The sequence below is a fragment of the Peromyscus leucopus genome, chromosome X, assembly GCF_004664715.2.
Source record: "Peromyscus leucopus breed LL Stock chromosome X, UCI_PerLeu_2.1, whole genome shotgun sequence".
Classification (NCBI taxonomy): Eukaryota; Metazoa; Chordata; class Mammalia; order Rodentia; family Cricetidae; genus Peromyscus; species Peromyscus leucopus.
In genome coordinates this window covers 18,211,099-18,218,507 of record NC_051083.1, presented here as the reverse complement: position 1 = coordinate 18,218,507, position 7,409 = coordinate 18,211,099, and positions in this window count along the sequence as shown.

Below are 7,409 nucleotides of genomic sequence, written 5' to 3'. Positions count from 1 at the left end.
AGTAAATCCACGGAACACGTGGCAAAACACAGATTAATAGAAATGGGGTAATTTAAGTTATAAGAGCTAGCTAGCGGAACTGCCATAGGCCATGCAATTGGTAATTAAAATTAAGCCTCTGAATGATTGTTTTATAAGCAGCTGTGGGGCCTCTCGGCTGGGCGAGACACAGGAAAACCTCCAGCTATAAAATACCTCTGCAGAAATAATTAATTAAGCACACAGATAGCAAACATTAAAACAGCAGGGATGGATATATGCTCAGTGGAGAACGGGCCCCATGGTAGAACTTATTTGTAGCAGGCAAAAGACCCAGGGTTTCATCCCCTGGTTCCATCCCCAAAATTGCTTTTTTAAAAATCCCCCCAAAATAAATATTTTTATACCTCCAAGATTACACATAGTGTGGACTCAACAAAAATAACTTTGGTTCTGATCAGGGTTGTAGCAGTACACTCAGAAAGTTTTCAATCCTAGTGGCAGACTGTTATCATTTTGCTGAGCTCGTCACTAAGGCAGTAGTTTCAAGTTTTAATTGCCCATTTCAGAAATAGTGAGACCATTTCTTTCTCATACTTTGCAGAAAATATGAATGAACAGATTACTGAGGAAGATTTTAAGTCATAATCCAAAGCCACTGCATATGAATGTGAGAAATCACAAGGGCTCCAACACAGGAGGAAAGTTCTTAAGGTACAACAAATTTCTACTTTAAGTGGTGCTTATCAGTTTTAAAGATTTTCTATATTTAAAATCTTTTAGGTCATCTCCATGATAAGCACAAATAAAACATAGAACAAAAGGAAATGAAGAGGTAATAAAAACAAGTCATTATTTTTTTTAAAAAGCAACTAATCACAAAGGCAGGCAGTAAAAAGCAGAAATGGGAGAGAAGAATGATATAAAGCATACTCAAAATTCCCCACTAAAATGCACTGCTAATTCTGCATATATGTTGAAAATATGCATGAGTGTGGGTGCATTAACCTATGCATGCACATGTGGATGCCAGAATATCTTCATGGATGCTATAATGCCTTGGGTGTCTTCCTTTACCCGTCCCCCTTAATTTTTTGGAGACATAATTATTTCATTAAGCTTGAAGCTTGTCATTTGGCCTTCACTGGCTGGCTAGAAAGGCCCTGGGATCCATCTGTCTCCACCTCTGGTCCCCACCATGGGGATTAGAGGTATGTATGGTACCACACCTAGCTTTTACTACAAGTTTGAGATCCAAACTCAGATCTTTATTCCTGGACACCAATCACTTTACCCCTGAGTCATCTTCCCAGGTCCTACTAATTATTTATGTTAAAATTAACAAGCATATCCAACTCCATGTGTTGCCCTGTATAGACTCATATATTTGAACAATTGGTCTTCAGTTGATAATGCCATTTGAGGAGTAGGGGCAGCCTTGCTGGCGGAAGGACTTCACTGGGAGTAGGCTTTGAGAGTTTATAATTGCACCCCACTTGGAATTTGCTCTGTGTGTTTTGTGTTTGTGGTTGAAAATGTGATTTCTCAGCTTCCTACTCCAGCCTCTTCCTTTGATGCTGCCCCTGCTAAAATCAACTCTTCCTTAAGTTGCTTTTGGCCATGGTGTTTTACCACAGCAACAGAAAAAGAAGTGTCTTAGTTGAGTTTCTATTGCTGTGAAGAGACACATGACCATGGCAACTCTTATAAGGAAAACATTTCATTGGGGTGGCTCACTTACAGTTTCAGAGGTTCAGTCCATTATCATCATGGCAGGGAGCATGGCGGCATGCTGGCAGACATGGTGCTGGCTGCATCTTGATCAGAAGGCATCAGGAAGTTGACTGAGATACTGGGTGGTATCCTGAGCATCAGAAACCTCAAAGCCTGTCCCCAGAGTGACATACTTCCTCCAACAGGGCCATACCCACTCCAACAAAGCCACACCTCCTAATAGTGCCACTCCCTATGGCCTTATGAGGGACAATTACATGCAGACTACCACAATAACTAAATACATCCTATCAATTACTTTTCATCTTTGATAAATTTCTTTGTGATTTATTATCTGTAAATGTCTTGTATACTTATTTTTTAAAGTTTTTTTTTCAAACTAATTTATTTAGGCAGTAGGGGTGAATCTTCTGAGTACCAGCTCCAGTTCTCCATGTTTGATGACATATGCAAGTGTTGTCTTCAGCAATAGGGCCTTACCATCAGATTGTAGAGAGCAACCAATAGCCTTAGCAATAGCCCGTGATGTTTGGGGGAGTCTATGGGACCTCTATGGCCAACAACTCAATAAGATATAACCCATTCCTGGCACTAGAAATTGTAATTGGTGGCATAAGATGTCTAGCTGGGGCACTGTGTCACTTGTATGGTGATTCCATTTAAATTTCATTCATATATATATGAATATCAAATATATATATATATATATTCTTTTTGAGACAGGGTTTCTCTGTGTAGCTTTGGTGCCTGTCCTGGATCTCACTCTGTAGACCAGATTGGCCTCAAACTCGCAGAGGTCCACATGGCTGTGCCTCCTGAACGCTGGTATTAAAGGCATGTGCCACTGCCACCGGCCTCATATAAGTGTGTATTTTAAGAAGCTTCTACAGCAGTAGGTGTTGTAGAATATTAAAGATGTTTTGCATTTGTTTATGCTGTGAAACATTTGTTTAATGATGCAATGGTGTGTTGCATTCTTTTATGTTGCATTTGTTTAACTCTGTGAAACTGTGTTACTTTGCCTGTCTAAAACACCTGATTGGTCTAATAAAGAGTAGAATGACTAATAGCAAAGCAGGAGAAAGGATAGGCGGGCCTGGCAGGCAAAGAGAATAAATAGGAGGAGAAATCTGGGTAGAGGGAGACCTAGGAGAGAGAGATGAAAGAGGACTCTAGGGGCCAGCCACACAGCCACACAGCCAGACATGGAATAAGAAGGAAAGAAAAGATATAGAGAAAGGTAAAAGTCCAGAGGCAAAAGGTAGATGAGATCATTTAAGTTAAGAAAAGCTGGTTAAGAGCACTGGTTGCTCGTCCAGAGAACCCAGGTTCAATTCCCAGCACCCACATGACAGCTCACAACTGTCTGTGGCTCCAGTTCCGGGGGATCTGACACCTCCACACCAATGTGTATAAAATAAAGTTGCTTTTTTTTAAAAAAAAAAAAAGAAAGAAAGAAAAGCTGGCTAGACATAAGTGAAACTAAGGCCACGCATTCAAAAGAAAGACCAAGCCTCCATGTGTATTTATTTGGGATCTGGGTGGCAGGCCCCCAAAAGAGTAAAAGAGTGAAAAACCATCACCAACAAGTAGGTTTCCAGTTAGCTTCTCAAAGGGCCTTTAGTGTTCATTGGCCCTCTCCATGCTCCCTCCTTCCCCCCCCTCCCATCCTCCTCCGCATTTCATCCTCCTCTGTCACTTCATAGCGCTGTACTCTATTTCCTCTTTCTTGGGCGAGCCTCTCCTACTACTGATCCCTAACCTCTGCAGTTATTCAGATTGTAGCACTTAAAGCTTAAAAGCTAAGCTCCACATATAAGAGAAAACATGCAATATTTGACTTTTGGGGTCTGGGCCATGTCACTTAGGATGACTTTTCTGGCTCCATCCATTCACTTGCAAATTTCATAATTTTATTTTCATAAAAGCTGAATAATACTCCATTGTACCACATTTTCATTATCCATTCATCAGTTGATGGACATCTAGGCTATTTCCAATTTGGGGTTATGAATAGAACAAAAATGAACACAGATGAACAAATATCTCTGTAGTAAGATGCAGAGTCCTTTGAGTATATGCCCAAATTGGATCTGGAGGTAGATCGATTTTCAGCTTTTTGAGGAACCTCCACACTGGTTTCCATAGTAGTTGTACCAGTTTTCACTCCCACCAGCAATGACTAAGTGTCCCCTCCCCTGCGTCTTTGCCAGCATGCATTGTCATTTGCATGCTACTAGGTGAGAAAAGCAATCATCAGTATAACCCAGCTACAAACCCTGCAGCCTACAACAGTGAACTCCTTATAAGATACAGGTATAATAATGGCATAAATGTTAAAGGATTAACCAACCACCTTTTAAAATTAGATTTATGGCCCACTCCATGAGATGTAACTTATACCTGACACTGCTAAATTGGCCAAGAATATGTGACTTGATAGGTCATGGGCATAAGGGAAAAACTTACTAGGACAATGCTGCTGAAGAAATATAGCGATAAAATAACTCCTAGTGACATATTGCTATACCCACGGATCAGTATATCACTTAACCCTCATCACAGAAGATTCTTCTTGCGGGAGATGGTAATTAACACAGAGATCCACAGCTGGGACAGTGTGCAGAGAGTGAGAAACTTCAAAGAACTCAGTCCTAAATAGGAGGTCTACATCAAACCCTCCCCCCAAGGATCAGGGATGGATCTATACAGAAGAGAAGGAGGAGGCAGAAATAGAGTGTAAAAACCAGAAGTGATGGATGACTCCAAGAAAATGGAGTCTTCCAGACAAAACAGAACTGATACACATATAAACTCAGAAAGATTGTGACAGCATGCACAGGATCTGCATGGGTTCAAACCAGCAAAATTCCAGCACTGAGAGGGGGAGGTAGACACAAAGTCCTACCCTTAACCAAGAAGGCGTTTGAAATTGATACCTTCTGGGAAAGGAAAATCAGTTTTCTTCAATGGACTGTCACTGGGTATATCAACCACATTTCAGGGTACGTCCCATGCCCAGAAGTAGTTGGCAAACACAGACCAGACTCCATTATTTGGGGTGGGGAGAGAGAGAGAGAGAGAAAGGGGAGAGACAGGGGGAGGGAGGGAGGGAGGAAGAGAGAGTTGTGTGGGGAGGGAGGTGGGGAGGATCTGGAAGAAGTTGAGGAAGGGGGAAAACATGATCAAAATGTATGAAAACATATTAAGTAGAAAATATTAGCTTTCTGTCCTTCTCCCTCCCTCCCTCCCTCCCTCCCTCCCTCCCTCTCCCTCTCTGTATCTCTGTGTGTGTCTATGTGTCTGTGTGTGTGTCTATGTGTCTCTGTGTTTGTGTGTGTCTGTGTCTGTGCTGCCATGTATAGATGGTTCTCTTCTGCCACCTTGAGGAGTCCAGATGGTCAAGCACAGGCCCTCAGGCTTATACACAAGTTCCTCTACTGTCTGGGGCATCTTACTGGCCCTGTTTACTTATTTTCCATACCTATATACCCACGGTCACATCAAAAATTTTAGGCAACTGGAAAGGTTTAAGAAGTTCTGACCTAACTTACCCAGAATGGACTGAAGGGAGCACTTGGCTTTATTCTTCAGAGTCCAGGGGACCCACATATAGCTAAATAGCAATAGGAGTTTTGCTACAGCCATCGAATCATTAACCTCCTTGAAACCAATTGCTATAGGAACAGACTAATCTACAAAATTACATACAGGAAAATCTGTTCCATGAATTCAGAGTTCACTCTTAAATTACAAAAGGACTAGTCAGGAATTCTCCCTAGGGGTCACCACAGTAGCAGAGGCTTACTTACTATTTCTCATGCTTATACTGTAAGCCCCTCAAGACTTGTGAGTAGCCAGGCCCCACCTATGAGGACCTCCAACAGCCAGGCTCTGTCCACAGAACACTCTGAGGGCTGTAACTGCTAGACCCATCCCCCCCAGATGAAGGCAGTCAAGCTCTGGATTCGAAAACCCACCAATCCCTACCCTAGAAAGCTCCACCCCAAGAAGTCCTATATAAACCCTGTCTTCTGCTCAGTTCTCCACTGCTTCTCACCTGATAAGAGGCAGCCACCCTCTTGGATTTTTCCTTCCCAATAAATCTCTTGTGTGAGGTTTATTATGTGGGCTGACTTTGCAATATTCCCTGGCTCGCAACTGCTAGGATACCTTTCCCTTCAGAGCTGTAACACTTGTATTGGGGAGACCTCACCCCCCAGAGTAGAGCTGTAACACTTGCAGTGAAGTGGAGAAGCCTTTCCCTCAGAGCTATAACACTTACATATACGAACTTTACTAAATTCAAATGTCAGCAGACACATTTTCTTAAGACTCTTACTCTTCATGCTATACAGAAAAACAAAGTGAGCACTGAAAAAAAACTTTCCTGCCCCATAACTATTCAGGGTCTGTGGTGGTCTGAGTGAGAATGGACCCCATAGGCTCATCATTTTGGATGCTTAGTCTTCGTTTGATGAAACTGTTTGGGAAGGATTCGGAGGTGTGTCACTGGGAGCAGGCTTTGGGATTTCAAAAGCCTATGTCATTCCACTTAGCTCCTTTTCTCTGCCTCATGCCTGTGGATCAAGATGTGAGCTCTCAGCTACTGCTTCAGCACAATGCCTACCTGCCTGCTGCCTACTGTCATGTTCCTCACCATGATGGTCATGGGTTCTAACCCTCTGGAACTGTGAGCCCCAAATTAAAGTCTTTCTTTTATAAGTTGCCTTGGTCATTGCATCTCTCCATAACAATAGAAACATAACTAAGACATGGTCAGAGACTGGGCCCTCACAGCCCTAACAGGTGAGGCTCAGTCACCAACACCCAACAGGCCAATTAAATACACAATTAACAGTGAAAAGAAGAAAAATATTTATTCAGCGAAGCCTGTGCTGGATAGTTTTATGTCATCTTGATACAAGATACAATTAGTTATCTGAAGTAGGGGGTCCGGGAGACCTCAATTGAGAAAAAGGCCTCCATAAGATCGGGCTGTAAAGCATTTCTTTTTCTTTCTTTCTTTTTGTTTGTGAGACAGGGTTTCTCTGTGTAGCTTTGGAGCCTGTCCTGGAACTTGCTCTGTAGACCAGGCTGGCCTCAAACTCACACAGATCCGCCTGCCTCTGCCTCCCGAGTGCTGGGATTAAAGACATGCGCCGCCGCCGCCACCACCTGGCTAAGCATTTTCTTAATTAGTGATTGATAGGAGATGGTCCAGCCCATTGTGGGTGGTACTGTGGGTGGTGCCATTCTTGGACTGACAGTCCAGGGTTCTATAAGAAAGCAAACTGAGCAAGCTAGTAAGCAGCCCCCCTCCATGACCTCTACATTAGCTCCTGTTTCCAAGTTCCTACCCTGTTTGAGTTCCTCTCTTGATGCCCTCTGATGATGAATGATGATATGGAAGTGTAAGCCAAATAAACCCTTTCCTTCCCAAGTTGCTTTGGTCATGATGTCTCATTACAGCGATCATAACCCTAACTAGGACACAGCCACACTGGAAGGAGGAACAGGGCTGTGTAATGATTCCCTGAAACAATCTTCAGGGTCCTGGTTTAAACAAAGGGTCAGAGTTATGCATCACTAGGGAGTCCTGATCACAGCATGATCCCCCTTGTCCATCATTTTTGCCTTGGCTGGTTTCTCCTGCAAGGTGGTCTGACAAGCTGCAAAATTCTTTCTAAGAGACA